This window comes from Gopherus evgoodei, chromosome 4 (assembly GCF_007399415.2).
Source record: "Gopherus evgoodei ecotype Sinaloan lineage chromosome 4, rGopEvg1_v1.p, whole genome shotgun sequence".
NCBI lineage: Eukaryota > Metazoa > Chordata > Testudines > Testudinidae > Gopherus > Gopherus evgoodei.
Window position 1 is genome coordinate 148,086,700 of NC_044325.1, and position 16,118 is coordinate 148,102,817.

A 16,118-nucleotide genomic window follows, 5' to 3' on the forward strand; every position below is an offset into this window, starting at 1 on the left:
CCAAGCCTATTTAAAAATTAACACAGTAGCCTGGTGTTGGTAAAATTAAAAAACTGGGCCATCAAAGAGAGGAAAACAATTGCATCCACCTGGGGTTTTGTTAATGACTTTCATTTTTTGGATTTTTGTTGCAGCTCCTATCTCCTCTGTGTTTTAATCCTTCAGTGATTGAAAATAATTGGATATTTTATTAAACTCCTTCTCGTCTCCCTGATTTCTGGCTGCTAGAATTTATCTGTCCCTGTAACACTTTATGGTCCTTTTCAGAAGCTTCTCTAAATGTAGAGGCTACAGTGCTCATTAATCCTCTATCTGCCCTCCTCCCTGACCACCACATGCCTTTTTTTTTGGGGGGACATTAATTGTCACAGAGACTTTAGCTTATCTCCATAAGGGACGTTGTTCTATGCAGGCTGATCCCTAGATGGCGCATTAGCATTGGGGATGCAATAATTGACTGTGATAGATGATTCAGAAGGGCAGTTTATGTAACATTACACGGGATCCATCTTTGCCAAGCACCCCACAGTAAAACAATGTGAGAAGAAAAATTAGTTTAACACTCAGCGGGGCATTTCCAAAGGAGAAAATAGCTGGAAGAGGGGAAAGGACCTAGCCTTAGAGGAACTGTAGTAATACAGAGGAAAGAGGAGAACATGCGCTCATATTTCTCCACAGACACTAACCCTAGTTTATGCTTCTGAGCGTAAACCTGCCTTGGGAAACGCATGCTGCAGCTGCCAGCCTCCTGGTGCGGGAGGTGAGACTGGGGGAGGTGCTGCCAGGTCTCAATCACGTCATCTGTAATGGTTTTGCCCCTTCGCCAGCATGTCCTATTCTCAGCAGTAACTGGAGGGCAGGTGGGAGTTGCTGCTGCTGACCGTGGGATCCTTGCCAGTCAGTGATGATTCTTATTGAAAGAAAGGAGGAGAAATTTCTTCCCTTTATGATGACAGCTTTCCCTTTGTACCCAAAACAGTCCAGGTTTCCAAGTCCTTCAGGCCATCTCCTTCATAAAAAAGGGACAAGCAAGTGTAATAGAAGCAGAGAAGTGAGATGGCAAGAGACTGAATCCAGCCCCTGCCACTTGGGGAGGGAATTGGTTCTTACATCTTTGAGATTCCACATACCTCGCTGGGCTGTCTAGGTACAACCCTTGCACTGAAACCCCATGGGCCAGAGCGATTACTCCGCGCATAGGGGAACATAACAACGGCCTTACAGGGTCAGACCAAGGGTCCATCTAGCCCAGTATCCTGTCTTCCCACAGTGGCCAGTGCCAGGTTCACCAAAGGGAATGAACGGAATAGGGAATCATCCAGTGATCCATCCCCTGTTGCCCATTTCCAGCGTCTGGAAAACAGAGGCTAGGGACACCATCCCTGCCCATCCTGGCAGGGAAGCTGGGAGGGAGACACAATCCTTTTTCAGAATGAAACTGCGGTTCTTAGACAAAAGTGTACTGAACAAATTGAACCCAAAGTCCTAATTTTTATAGCATCTACCCTGAATCAAAATATGTTAGACCAGATTTCATCACCCCAGAAAGCATGCAGCTGTTTGAATCCTGATGTCAGCATCATGAAAGCTCCCTGATTTTTGACTGTATCCATCATGTACATATATGTCTGTGTTTGAATGGGTGTGTCAAAGTGTATATCAATGGGATGGCAGGAAGTATATATGCAAGAGCTGGAAGCTGGTCAGAGTGCCCGTGATTCCTCAGTGTGAATGGATTGCACTGCATCTTAAGAGGAAACAGCTAGGATCTGTGGGTAGTTGATACAGAGGGTACAGCCATGCCTTGGTGTCTCAGAGCTAAGAGTGGTACGAGAATCCATCATATATCTTTGCACTTTTCATCTGTAACTCCCAAGGTACTTTATGCTGGTGGATGAGCTTCATTAACCCATTTTACAGATGAGGAAACAGAGGGTAAGGAACTTGCCTGAGATCACAACAGGGGCATTGCAAAGTCAGGATTAGAGCCCAGGAGTCCTGAGCCCCACCAATATAGTCAATCCATTTACCACAGCTGCTCCTTTTAGTCCATAGTTGAAACTCAGCTCTTTGTTGGAGCTGTAATGCTTCTTCCTCTTCGCATCTGAGCAGAATCACAACTGTCCCTGGAAATGGGAGAACATCAGACAGTGTTACAGAGAACTGCTCAAAGTCCATGTACTTCATTTTTTAAGTCTCATTTCATCCAGCAGCACAGGGTTGGACCCAGACCAGGGAACAGAAATGCTCGTAAGGCTACTATTTATCTCATTTTCTTGCCAATGAGCAGCTATTGATTTGCTTTATAAAGGGATGTATGTTGATTAAACTGTAAATGTTTATTGATGAGCGCTAAAAGGACAGTGTGAGGGATCTGTATGTGCTGGAGAGAGTGCTCTTTTCAGCCTCATCTCCATTCTGCTCAGAGCTGACACTGCTGCAGGGCTTTGAGGATCATGCTTCCCCTTCTAGCCAATAACATTTTCACAGCATGGTTTATCTCGCAGGCTGGCTGCCGCTTTGTCCTGCAGAGAGGGAGAAAATGCAATCCCTCAGTGACAAATACTGCCGAATTCCAAACACCAGGGACAGGAAGGGCTGCAGCTTCCCTGTGCCCTGATGTGCAGACCAGGTTACTGTGCTCCCAACAGCTGGACTTGTAGGATTTTGATATACGTGGCCACTGCAATAGGATCAGATTTCCCCACTTTGCACCAGAACAGGTGCAATTGTTTTGCACAGGCAGGAGGGAGGATACAGGGGGTTGCATGCCCTCCTCTGCTGAGCTCTATTCCCATGTGCATCTTTCTGTCCTCCACACATGGAGCAGCTCCACAGCCATTGGCCTGGTGCAATCTCCGCAGTATTTCACTCCCACCCACGCACATCTGCAAGGCACCTGGCCTCACTCTTTGAGATGGGTGCTGGGCTCTGGGCAAGTTAGTTGTCCCTTAGTGAGCAAGAGTCCAGATAGCTGAGTCACTGGAGATGTGCAGCAGCTGGCAGCTTTTACTGCAGAGACTCAGGCCATCAGCATGAGGAATTACTTAGCTGGGTGGGATGATTTAGCAGGCATAGCATCTGTCTAGCTACATGCAGGCCTGGATCCCAGCAGAGTATATGAGGCTGAGATTCTGAGCTCTATGCAGTATGCTGCAAGAAGCCATCTCTGAACTACCTGGATAGTAAAGATTCCATGGCTTTACTTGTCAGGGTTGGGGGTATGCTCTGGTGCCTGTGGCTAACATTTACCCTTCCTTTTTTTGGCTGCTCTCCTCCACTGCAGGGACAGGGGCTGCTGTGCTGGTTCAGGCTCCCCTAATCAAGATGCACTCATTGTTATTGCAGGCAGGGAGATAAGCCACTCAAATAGCATCCAGCATGCCCAGCACATTCCCCATGCAGCCCTAAAGCACCAGGGCATTTCTGTGGAACGCTTTGGGCCCACGGTCAGCAGGAGCCTGTGACTTCACTGCAACCCTTTGGCAGAGGGTGTAGCTGTTGCTTAGTGGAACAGCAGGATACAAGCACTGTCAGTGTGTTCTGTCTGGGATTCCCTGTGGAGAATAAGGAACAGGCTATGAGGGGTAGAGAGCTGTAACAGCCATGTTCTGCTCTTAGCAGCAGGCACTGAGATTATTCACTGAATTCGCAGGCTGAATTCCACTGGGAGTGGTGCCAGATGGCAGCTGTGTATCATTAGGGAAACCTAGTGCTGGACTGAGGAGGCCCAGAATAGTGAGCGTAAATGACACTTGGAACACAGAGACTTCTCAGTCTCTGGCCAATGAGAAGTCTGCATACATAGACCTGGTCACGCTGTTATGATGTGGCCTATAACCAAACAGTGACTCCATGGTGGTGGAGTGTGACTATCCGAATGGCTACTTGTTGCTTTTTGTTTTTCCTTGTTCAAGGAACTGTCAAAGCAGCCTGCACCAATCTGCCAGCACAGACACTAATGGGCGTTGGCAGCAGGCAGGATGCAACCCAGGTGATGGGAGCAGGCAAATTGCCTGGATCTGTTTAGGGAGTGATGGCACTGTGTCTAGAAAGCTTGTTGTGAGCCAACAAAGTGTCTGTTAGTGAGCAGGTTCCTAGGTTGATACATGCTGCGTCTCTTTGCTTAATTGCAAAACCTAGCAGAGCTGGTGACCTGTAGCTGGAGATCTGAACTGGCTCTTGCTTTTCTATAATTAGCAATGCTCCCTGAGTTTGCATTAGGGAGGGTAGTGATGTATCATTGTTTCTCCTGTCCACAGCTTTCATCGGACTTAGTGTGTCACTTCCCAGAACCAGCGTTCTCACAGTTCCAGACTGGCCCCTAGCCCAGTATCACAGCTGTGGGTAACCCACAAGGTGAACCTCTCTGCTGCATGCTTGCCAGGGCAGGGGAAGGAAACAGCAGAGCAAAAGGAAGGTGAGTTAGCCCCCGTCTCCATGTTTCCCAGCCCTGGGGAGGACACCTTGTCTTTACACTGGCTACTCTCTTATAGTTTGTCTTTTAAGAAGTGTTTTGTGGGAAAAATTTAAATGACAAATTGCAGCATCTAGTGGTTTGAAATGCTCTAACATCTGGGATTCTGTGTGGTCCCCCTATGTAACACTGACTTTGTTGCGTCACCTGCCTGATGCTCTGTTAAGTCAGAGTCCTTACGATCACTTGTTGGATAGGGCGCAATACATGTGCACAGGTCTCATGTTCGCTGCTTTTATACTGTGGGCAGGGAAACAAATATCAACGCCCTGCAAAGAACCGCCATGCTAATCTTTGCCTGCTGCTTCTGCATCTCTCCCATGTGGAGAAATGTTGGGTGTGTCACTTGTTCACTCATCCGATGTTACTGTGAATTCCCCTGAATCTGTTGCCTTGACAATCTGAGTGACCATCTTAGCTGCTGCTGGAACACAAAGCAGAACTGACCAAATAGTTAAATCATTACACCACAGGAATTCCTGCCCTTTGAGGAGCTGTGCTGCTTACATTCTTCTTTCTAAAATCCCAATTTAATTCCCTTCTGGAACAAGACTGCTGCCGTTCGGCAAGTGCCTGTTGCAAAGCAATAACAGCCTCTGTATAATTCCATTTAAAGCAGCTCCTTAAACAGCAAGCACATATGTAGATTAAGCCATGGTAAGTGTCCTTGTAAATGAAGGGAACAGCTTGGTGCAAACAGACTAATCCCCTTCCTCACAGCCTAGAGATGGGCTGAGCTGGTCTCTGGTGAAGCTTGCTTCAGAGCTGTCATTGAAGCAGGAATGCTGCACAAAATACAGTTATGGCATACCTGATTTTTAGTTGGAATGTGAAAATCTCCATGGGCAGATGAAGCTCCCAGCTATGAGCCTGTGCCTTTGACAGTTAATTCAGTGCTTGGTGGATTTGCTGGCTTGAGAGCAAAGCCCTCTCTGTATTTTCAACTACAGAACAAGTACAGCTTTTGCCCACTGTACCCAATCAGTGTGCCTGGCCCTGCCTGGTAGTGGAGTTCCACCTCCAGAAGCTAGGCAGTCATTGCGCTCCTTGCTGAGGCAGCCCATGGGAAGTTGATGACAGGGTGTCTTCTGATGGAAGCCCTATGGTCCTACTACATCCCATCCCAGGAAAGGAGCTGCAGAGGTAGGGCCTCCAGGAAGCATCTAATTAGAGCCCAGCAGGCTCTGGTAAAAGGAACTGCAGAGTCGTAGCAAGACAGTTCTGAGCTGGGACCAGAAGGTAGGGACAGGTCAGGGCAGGCCATGCCTTGCCTTTCTGGCCACAGGCGCTCATGAGACAACCAGAACTTGGATCTGTCTGTGGCTGCATAAAGCGGAAGAGCGAGGCTCTAAGAACTTCAGCCCTGAGCTGAAGATGAAGGACCAGATGGGAAGAGGCCCAGGGAAGAACCAGCAAGAGGTTGTTATTAATAGGATCCTTGGACTGGAACCCAGAGTAGTGGGTGAGCCCATTTTCTCCCTTCCCCCAAGCCACCAGTGAAGTGGTATAAACCCTGGGAGAGGGGAGACAGGCCTAAGCCAAGCCCTGAGAAGGGGACAAGGCTACTTGGGAAGCCTGAGCGAAGGGGTGCAGACAGAGCAGGGGCTCAAGACCCTGGTGCGGGCAGACAGCTTTGCTGGACCTTTTGCTGCCCCAGAAGGGGTTCATTTTGACTGGGTGACCTGGCCAGAGGGCTGAGTCACTGAAGATCCACCAAGCGAGGCTGTCAACCTGCAGGGGGAACCAGGAGTGGGACAAGGGCTGCCGTACCGCATGCAGCAGCAGGAGGCGCTCAAGAGCTTAGTGACCCCCATTACAGTATTATCAGGTGAGCAGGTGCTAGAGGCTACCAGTTTTCTCTACACGGGCCAGGAGCCAATCGGGTGGTGGAAACAGCACCCAGGCCCTACCCCGGCTGGAGTTGGTGCCCTGGGGCAGTGGGAGGGTTCAGTATGCAGTCCACTAAGCCACTCAGTCCCATAATCTGGGGTGTCCCTGATGTGTCCCTGAGGTTTCTGTGGTATTGGGCAGCATATGACTGGCAGCTCCCATTATGTGTGTGGTGCAGTATGTTCCTGCTCAGCAAAGCTCATTGCTTTATCCTGCACAAGTGAGAAAGATTAGCGAAGAAATGGAAGCCCCTGGAAAGTGCATATGTCTGGGGTGGGGAGAGGGAGAGGCTGACTCTGTTCCATGTGGGTGAGTGTCTCTCTCTTTCTCTCATGTGAGATGCTCAAGAATGTTGCAAGATCTCATCCATCACACATCCATTACCACTGTCAGATTTAGGAATGAGACCCAAATATCCTCCCTCGTGGGAGCGTAGGGGAGGGTGTGGACTCTGCAGCATGTTTGGACTCCCAGCAGAACTTCCCTCCTCAGCCTGTCCCAGCAAGGTGAATTTCCCAAGCAAATTGGCCTAGGAGAAGCAGCAAAGGGGCAACCATAGATGGTAACTGTGATATATTTTGCTCATGTGGTAATTTTACAATCCTTATTACTTCCTTTGGCTTTGAAGCCCTTATGGTAGCGCTAATATGAGCTATAAGTGTGATTTCCAGCAGCCATAAACACAAATTCTTTTCAGTTCACTGAGTCAGTCCCTTGCCACCCTTTGCCAATGACTCAGATTATTCCTGTAAATATATATTATCTCAGTTGCTTTGCTTGAACTCCAGCAGCTGCTTGTTGGCACATACTTGACAGGTTGGCAGCAGAGTGCTCACACAGCTGCTTGGTCACTACTGATGAGCTTCTCGCTGTTTCCCATGCTGCTAGAGGTCCAGCTGCCTTCAGCAGATGATGGCGGCAGCAGTAGAGCAGAGCTGGACCAGCAAGAAGAAGAGCTTAACACAATCTGAGGCTTTGTAAGTTCCAGCATGTCCCTGAAGGGCATGGATCATAATGACCCAATTCCAGCTCATCTTTCTTGGTACAGAGAGATTTTCTCCAGATGAAATCCCCTACAAAGGGTTTTTATTAACTTGTCTATAACTTACGTGTAGCACTAGGAATAACTGCTCTGCTAAACTGGCCTGTTCATCACTTTTAAGGTGCAGTTTCACATTGTTTAATGTCTCTTTTGAAGACTTCTATGTAATTCATCCTAGTATTTAGAAAAATCTCTCCCAGAGCCTTGCTCAGATTTACTGTCCATAACATTTCATCTGGCACTGACTGTTGCAGGACCGAGACTGGGAGCTTGTATCGACCACTAGGCTGTGATTTGTGGCTTGCCAAAAGGCTTTCCAGGATACAGAAATCATTGTGTCCCACTCGATTAATATCTAATGGGCTGCTGTGAGTGTATCCCTGATCCCATCGTTGGCTGGGAGAGGCTTCATTGAATGGAGTCTGGATTGTATTTTGCAAAGCAAGACTCATCCCTTTTTGAAAAAAAATTAACTAACTAAAAACAAATGCATGCGAAATGCTGGCCCATTAGCAGTCTTGGCTTCCTGAGATGCAGCCTTGCTAATTGCACAGCATCTTAGCATGAGTGACCTGCACACAATGCAGCACCCCATTTGCATTTAAATTAAAAAATATATTTTGCAAATAAAGGTTTCATTAAGCTCTGTTTGTTTCTCTTGCCAGACATGCGAGCCGTTTAACTCTTTCCTGCATTTCATAGACTACATTTTGGACTGGTGTTAATGTCTTAAACAATCCTGGGCTTGGCTAGCTCTTTCTACTAGTGGAAATCTTTCTCCTGCAGTGGCTGTCATCCAGAAATTCGCTGGGGAATGGTGAAAAGGAGGCAATCAGCTCTGGTTTAGGATCGGGTACAGGGGCAAGACCAAATCTGGCTCGGGGCCTAGGTTCACACTCAGCAGAACTCTGACTACATGAACTGTTCTCAGGAGTGAATTGTTAGCTCATACCTTGCAGACATCCAGGAAAAAACCTTTCTAGAGTTGCTTTCAACTCTGTCCCAAACCCTTAGCAGAGTCCTCTTTAGCAATCTTGGGTACGTCCCTTAGCCTCTTACTACCTTACTCCTCCAGCTGTATGAGAGTGGGGATAACATAACTGCCCTGCCTTCCAGTGCTGGGGAGGTAAGCACGTTAACAGTTATGAAGCATTCAGTGTGTGCAGTCCTGGTGTCCAGAGAAGCACCTGAGAGGGATGCGTAAACAGGATTTAAATCCAAACTCCCCTTGTTTTCTCACCTACATTATTTACCATCGAACAATTACTGGGCTCCAGTATTCACTTGCTGCCAGACTCTCTGGATGAAATTTTCTGGCCTGTATTAGGCAGCGGGTTGGACAGGATGATGGGAGCAGTCTCTTCCAGCCGTATGCTCTGTGAGGCAGAACCTTTATTTTCTGATGTGCCTTGATTTGGAATTAGGGGCCAGCTGCGTTTTGCCATTGAGACAACTCTATGGCACAGAACATAAGAAGGTCCAGACTGGGTCAGACCCAAAGGTCCATCTAACCCAGTATCCTGTCTTCTGACAGTGGCCAAAGCCAGGTGCCCCAAAGGGAATGAACAGAACAGGGAATCATCCAGTGATCCATCCCCTGTGCCTCACAGAGGATGGCATTTCGCTGGTTAGGGCACTAGCTTGGGACCCAGGAGATCCAGGTTCAGTTCCCCGCTCCACCATAGACCTTGTGTGACCTTGGGGAAATTACTTAAACTCTCTGTGCCTCACCTGTGAAATGGGGATAATAGCGCTATCTGACCACTCCAGGGTTGTGAGGGTAAATGCTATACATGTGAGATGAGTATGGCAATGGGGACCGGACAAGAACCTCAGTTACATAAAGCCAAGCCCAGCCCCTCCTGTGCAAATTCCAGAGTGCATTTCCCTGCTAGCCTCTGCTTCCAGGCAGTGAAATTATCTCCGTGCTAACAGAGCCTTGGCTTGTGATGTCCTTGTAAATGGAACTTGTCTTCTGCCTGTTTTTTTCACCATGGTCATAAAATACAGGAAAGGCACAAATTGCATTTTCCTCCTCCTGTCTTGTGCTCAGACATCTGAACAAAATGCTTTGCATCATCTACCATTTACAAAGAGACTTTCCTGATCATCTAAGCAGTTGTCCCCAATTTTTCGTCTGGTGGGCGCCAGGCGAAGGACCATGGCGGCAGTCGAGCATCCACCAAAATGCCACCAAAATTCGGTGGCATTTCTGCTGCGACACCTCTCGATGACATCGCTTGTTGGCGGCAAGTAGCGTCATCGGGAGGCTTCGCCACCAAAATGCCACCGAAATTCGGCGGATGCTCGATGGCTGGCTAGGACATTGGGCACCCCTGATCTTAAGGGGTACAGTGCCTCCTAGCCCAGCATCCCTCTTACACAGAGCAAGGAGCAGTCCCTGGTTCTTAGCGTGTTGTTTTATGCCCGAGGTATTGGCTTTTCACTGCATTCTTTTCAGAGTGGTGCATATAATCTCGTTGCTGCTGTTAGTTTGCCGGCATATTCCAAAAGGACACTAACTAGTCAGTTCTGCCCCAGGCCACCTAATATACAGTATCAGTGAGCATGCAATGCCAGAGGGCCTTGCATGCCAATTTAGTGGAAGACAGAGGTCCCAGCTCCGCCCAGGCCTGGGCCATGCTATACAAAAATAAAACAAGTGGCTGTTAGCATTGTATAGCCAAAAGCAATTAGAGGGGAAAAAACACTTTTTTTAATTCTTTAATAAAATAACTACACCTCTACCCTGATATAAGATGGGCTCGCATATAAGGCGGTAAAGCTCTGACACGTTGTTAAGGGTGCCGGGCCAGGCCGGGGCCGAGGGGTTCGATAAGGGGCAGAGGGTCTCGGAGGTGGTCAAGGGCTCCCCCCCTCCCAAGGTCTGGGGGGCAGGAGCTGTGGGAGGGCACTTTTGGTAGCCCAGCAGTCCCAGAGTGCCCCGGGAGATTAATGGGGGCCTGGGAGCAGCCCGCTCTGCTTCCCTTGCCCCAGGCCCAGCTGTGTCGCTTGGGCTTAGAGGAAGGGATCCCCAGCCCGCGCTCACCGGCCGCGGCGGAAGCAGAGCAGCCTGGCCCCAACCCGCCCTACTCCGCCAGCCACAGCACTCCGCTTCCCGCTGCAGGTGAGTGCAGGGTCCGTCCTTTCCCCAACCTCCCCACACTCACCCACGGTGGGAAGCAGAACACCGCGGCTGGGAGGTGGCAGAGTGGAGCAAGCTGGGGCCACGTCGCTCCACTTCCCGCCACAGGTGAGTGTGGAGGGCATCCTTTCCCCAACCTCCCTGCACTCACCTGCGGTGGGGAGCGGAGCAGCTCAGCCCCAGCCAGCTGCAGTCCGCCAGCTCCCAGCAGTGGCGCTCAACTTCCCGCCACAGGTGAGTGCAGGGGGGCATCCTTTCCCCAACCTCCCTGCACTCACCAATGGCGGGAAGCAGAGCAGCCCAGCCTCAGCCTGCTCCACTCCGCCACCTGCCAGCCACCACACTCCGCTTCCCGCCGTCGGTGAGTGCCTCTCAGTGGGTGGGGTGGTGTCAGAGGGGTCAGGAGACAGGGGGGTTGGGTAGGGCGTGGGGTCCTGGGGGTGATTGGGACGGGGGTCTCTGGAGGGAGTGGTCAGGGAACAAAGAACGAGGGGGCCAAAGCAACTTTGATATAACGCAGTCTCACCTATAACGCAGTGAGATTTTTATCTCCTGAGGACTGCGTTATATCGGGGTAGAGGTGTATTAGGGAACAAATGGAATGAAGGAAGGAAATTACAGAATGAGCAGTGAGGTGAATGGCCAAAGGACAAGGTCACTCCTCCATCCATGATGTTCCTCTGCTGAAAGATCAGGGAGTAGGTCTCCTGCTGGAACCCTTGTTCAGCTTGTGTTGGCTGACAGACTGATCCTCTGGAAGGGAACGGCGTAACTGCGGGCTCTCATGTCAGCCTTCCCCAGTCCCTGGGACAGCGTTGTTCCCTGAATGGGCCTCGCTGACTGAAACCTTAATCCATGCTCTCTTGAAATGTTAATTATTGAGTTACCTAAGTGATGCTATAGTGCTGGAGTAATTCATGTTAAATTCAACATGGTGCAAAGTAAATGAAGGCAACAAGCTGTAGTGTAACCTGACACGATAGCAAACACTCAAGTGGAACATTGTACCCAGCCTAGGAATGAACACCAGTCCCATTGGGATCCAGTATCTGACTCACTGGCTGTGGAAACCGAGTCTCTTGTCTAGTTATCTGCAAACCACTTCTGTGTAAACATGTGTCTGGGGTAGGTAGAGCTAAATATCTGCCTTTACTTTGGCACAGGTCCCTGCCTGAGGAGGCTGTCAGAGCTCCCGAGGCTTCTTTCTAACAGCTTGTAACTGGTCTGTCCTCTCTGGGTGTGTTTATCCATGACCTCTTAACTGTCTCTTTTTTCACCTGCATTCCTCTGTGTTGGCACGATTGTGTTAGGGCCACTACATTATCTTTAGACAGCACCTCAGTGTGCTTCTCACAACAGGTGCTCACGTTACTTAAATCCTGAGGCTGAGTTCTCCTGCAACCGCACTGCTAAGGAGCACCCTGCTCTAAAATACTTGCTCTAGTGTCTAATAACCACATCTCCCTGTATGCTGTGCACCTTTCTGTTGCAGTCACAGTGAAAGGAGCAGCGTAACACACATGAAATGTTAACCAAAGCGTCTCTGGCTTGGATAGCTTGTGCCCACCCACAGCGACGGCGCTCGGCACCTGCAACCCTGCAATAAAAGCCATATCCAGCCTGTCGGATGTCATTGCTCCGTCCTGCTCAGTGCTGCCTGAGTCTCCAAATGGCATCCTCTATACATGCTAGGTCACACGCTGAGCTGTATGTGTGAGGTCACGAGGAGGGGGCCCAGAATTGCAGCAGGCTTCCACGGGCGGGGTCGTCCTTAGGATTTATGGGGCCCTACGCAGTATTATTAAACTGGTGCCCCTATGCCGGATGGCAGCCTAAGCTCACAGCCTGGTGGGGAAGGGGAGGAGGGACTTGACAGCAAAGGATAATGAGATGCCCGGCCTGCCTCGTGGTGGCGGAGAGTCACAGTTCCCCACAGAGACTTCCATGCCCTCTCCCTCATGCAGAATGGACATGAAGAAAGTACCTAATTAAAAGCACTAAAATTTGGGAATAAAAAATGTCAGTCACAGGTTTTTTGATATGCCCTGAAGTTTGTCAGAGATTTATTTGCAAAAACTTCATAGTAAGGGTGAGTCAGCTGTCCTGCTGAATACAACATTACATATAATGGAATACATGATGCAGCTCTTCTCTGTTTTACATTTTCTTAATCAGTATTTCGAAACTGAATTTATATTTTAAATGTACTCAGATCTTAAGCCAGCGTTCCAGATTACTACATATTTAACACACTGAAACAAAGACATTCTTTTAAATTAATCAGAGAGGTTTAGTGTGTTCATAACAATGTTCATTGCTTTTAGAAAAAGGGAACAGTAATTTACTTTGTGTGATCTCCATAACAAGAGACATGGTTATGAAATTTCACCAACTTTAAAAAAAATATGTTTCCAAAGATTTTAGGTATAACAAGGATTTTGTCTTACTACGGTACTGATTTTGCTGGAGGGTTCTTTTAAAACTAGTTCGTCGGATAGTCAGAAGTAAAGAAAGGGAAACTCTTTGTCCAGCTATCTGGAAGGGAAGGACTGTTGTCCCTTTAAGGGCTCTCTTCAGTGGGGAGTAGGGGGAGAGGTGGTGAAGGGATGGACAGAAAGGACACAGGAAGACTTGGAAGCACTTTTTTTTTTTTTAACTATAGTAATTAAAATGTGTATTTTAGATAAGGGAGGTCTTTTGAAGGATTTATTTAAAAAACTGTATGTCTGAAGATCCACACATTTAAGGCTAAAGATGATTGTGCATCTAAAACTCTATGCAAGCATTTTTTAGAAATGTGATTTTATAATCTTCACCAGCTCACTAATGAAATATTTTTAAAGCAAATTTTAAACTAAGGTCCTGTAGACTGACATGTTCTGTGTAAATATTACATTAATGCACAACTATTTTTGTCAGTAAAGTCAGAAACTGACAGTATAAAAATTTATTTGGGCATAAGCTTTCGTGGACATCTGATGAAATGGGTTCTAGTCCACAAAAGCTTATGCCCAAATAATTTGTTAGTCTTTGAGGTGACACAAGGACTCGTCCTTGTTTTTGCTGATACAGACTAACAGGACTACCACTCTGAAACCTGTCAGTATATACCTTGGGGTTGGCAAATGTCTGTTAAATGGCTTTATTACCCCTTGAATGTCTCTTTAACAGTTTCAATGTTGTGCTAATATGTCTGGCAGGCTGGAGGTTTTTTCACTTTTAACTACTAGATTCCCTCCCAAGGAAGACTCACCAGGCTAGAGCAGCCATCTGTGGGAGCCTGCAGGAAGGGTCAGAACAGGGATAGGAAAACAAGCGGGTGGACACTAAGACCCAGTGGTGCCCCAAATTTTCAGGTGCCCTACGCAGCTGCCTATGTTGCCTATGCCTAAGGACGGCCCTGCCCACGGGACAACACTGCCACTGCACACTCACTCCACTTAGAAACCTGACAGCGGTCCTGATGTGCTGGAGCAGGTGATGTAGGGAAGCCATATTGTCTGTCTCCGTATCCATAAGCTTCCTTAATGCCATTAGACTTATCGTGCCCCACATTAACTTCAGACTTGCCCTTAGCCCACTCAATGCATACTGTGTACAGTGCCAGCACCTGTCTCAAAACCCTGTTGCCGCTCTAATGCTAATCCTGGCTGGTGGAGAACTGAGTCTCTGTATGGTGCTAGGTTTCCCCATTGCCCCTAACTGGGCTCCTGCACCCTCACTGGGAAGAAAGGGGATTTGCTGAAGACCGATGATGGAAGCATTTTTACCACAATAGCCTAGTGTGGAGATTTTAAAGGAGCTAATATCATGCAGAAATGCTCCAGCATCTCTTCATGGCAGGATGCTTTCCCAAGGGATCCAAATCCTTTTTCTCTGGGTTTTGTGTACTAAAGTGTTCATAAAATGAAGCTGATAGTATTTAAAAAAAAAAAAATCTAGTCAGTACTGGGGTCTAGGAGTCGCTTGCCCCCAGTTTTTAATTATAAATTTTGAGAGACAATAGAATCTTAATGAGATCTTATCTGTTGAGATGCTTTGTGTGGCTGCTGCTTGCTAATCTGCATTCCAGTAAAGGGGGTAGTGCTCTCAGAAATTGAGCGCCCAGTGCTTTGATTGTGTGATAGATTTCTCCACAGTATGATTATTAACCACAATGGTTTTTGTGAGCAAAATTGAATCATTGACACCAGATCAAATTAAAGGTGGGGAATATGCAAACATCTATAAATCAAATGACCTTGTTAAAGGGAGAGTACCCCGCCAGCCTGTGTTGGGTCTAATTGGCTTGAGCCTAGCCGAAGTGAGCTGAGGCGTTATTAACAGTAACAGCATCTGCTCAGACTGAAGGCCAGGTGGAAAGGTCACTTTCCAAATGCTGTTTCTCAGTGCTCCGTATTGATTTAAGGCTCCTGCTTCACTCTAATGACCAGCCTGAGGGATCTGCATCCATTAGCCACTGGCATGCTGCCACGGTGACTTCCCTCGCTTCTAGCATTAGGTGGTGCTAACTGCACATCCCCTTAAATGTCTGTGTCTAGGGCCTCCCCTACTCCACTGCAAGGTGCTGGAAGGCAAGACAACATTCCCAGTGCCGTACTGGATGGCTCAGAGCTTGGGTAGTGGGGCCTTTTGGCTGGCCATGCCTGAAAGTTGTTGCCCTCTGAGGATGGCCGTTCTGCAGCGTGGACGGTCTGAAGTTCAGCTCCTTAGTGTCATTCAGACTGATGCAGCAACTGGCACTGTTAGCAGTCCCAGCAGAGAGGCCGGGGAGCTGAGGTGAGGTTACTGAGGCATTCTGACGGGGCAGTGTGTGAGGGGGGAGCTTTGTGTTGGAGTTGTGCTGGGAGAGTCTCCAGGGCTGTCAAGCCAGCATGAAGTCCCCACTTGTAGAAGAGAACCACCTACAAAGAGTTCCCAGAGCAGCCTGAGCAGATCTCGTCAGCATTCCAGTCTCTGCACAGGCTTCACATGTCCCTAGCTCGTAAATCCTATAGATAGTGCCATTCTCTGGTTATACTGCTGCTTCCTGTTGCCTTTGGCAAATATCTACCAAAGGTATTAGAAAATACTGGCTCTTTTCCCATGTCATCGCCACTCTCTTCCATCAGGAGTCTGCAGCGTGTTCAGCTGTTAACTTCAAGGAGATGTCCCAAGACAACTGCTTCATGAGCTATGAAACCCCAGGTCACTCAGGGATGATGAGCTGCCTCTTGCTAAGTGCTCGAAATTGCCGCATTTTGATAACTGCAAAGAGGCTGTGTTCCTGGAGCACAGAGCAAGTCAAACACTATGGGGTAAGTGCAAAGCCCTCAGATGTTAAAAACTGCTCTTTTGTGGTCTGTGTAGCCAAGTCTCCTGTCCCTGGTCAGTACAAGATGCTTCGGAGGAAGATGCAAGAAAATGTCCTATTGGCCAGGCAGTATTTGGATCGTACCTTGAGACAGGAAGGTTTATATACCCATAAATACTCTGTCCTTTCTTAAGTGACATACAAAATGGGAAATGACTGACTAGGAAGGAGCACTGCGGAAAGGGATCTGGAGGCCATTGTGGACCACAAA

General features: G+C 48.2%; 1 protein-coding gene across 4 annotated transcripts in view; it reads left to right on the plus strand.

Annotated features, from left to right (window-relative positions):
• Positions 1 to 16,118, plus strand: part of LRIG2 (leucine rich repeats and immunoglobulin like domains 2) — an 80,539-nt gene that overhangs the window by 49,177 nt on the left and 15,244 nt on the right. For 2 of the 4 annotated variants that reach the window (XR_004000285.1, XR_004000284.1), the window contains exons 18-19: positions 4,263 to 4,420; positions 15,666 to 15,851. The gene's annotated coding sequence lies outside the window, so the exon portion shown is untranslated. Of the gene's footprint in view, positions 1 to 4,262; positions 4,421 to 7,663; positions 7,682 to 15,665; positions 15,852 to 16,118 lie in introns of those variants that run through there. The other 2 variants (XR_004000286.1, XR_004000287.1) reach the window with 2 other exon arrangements.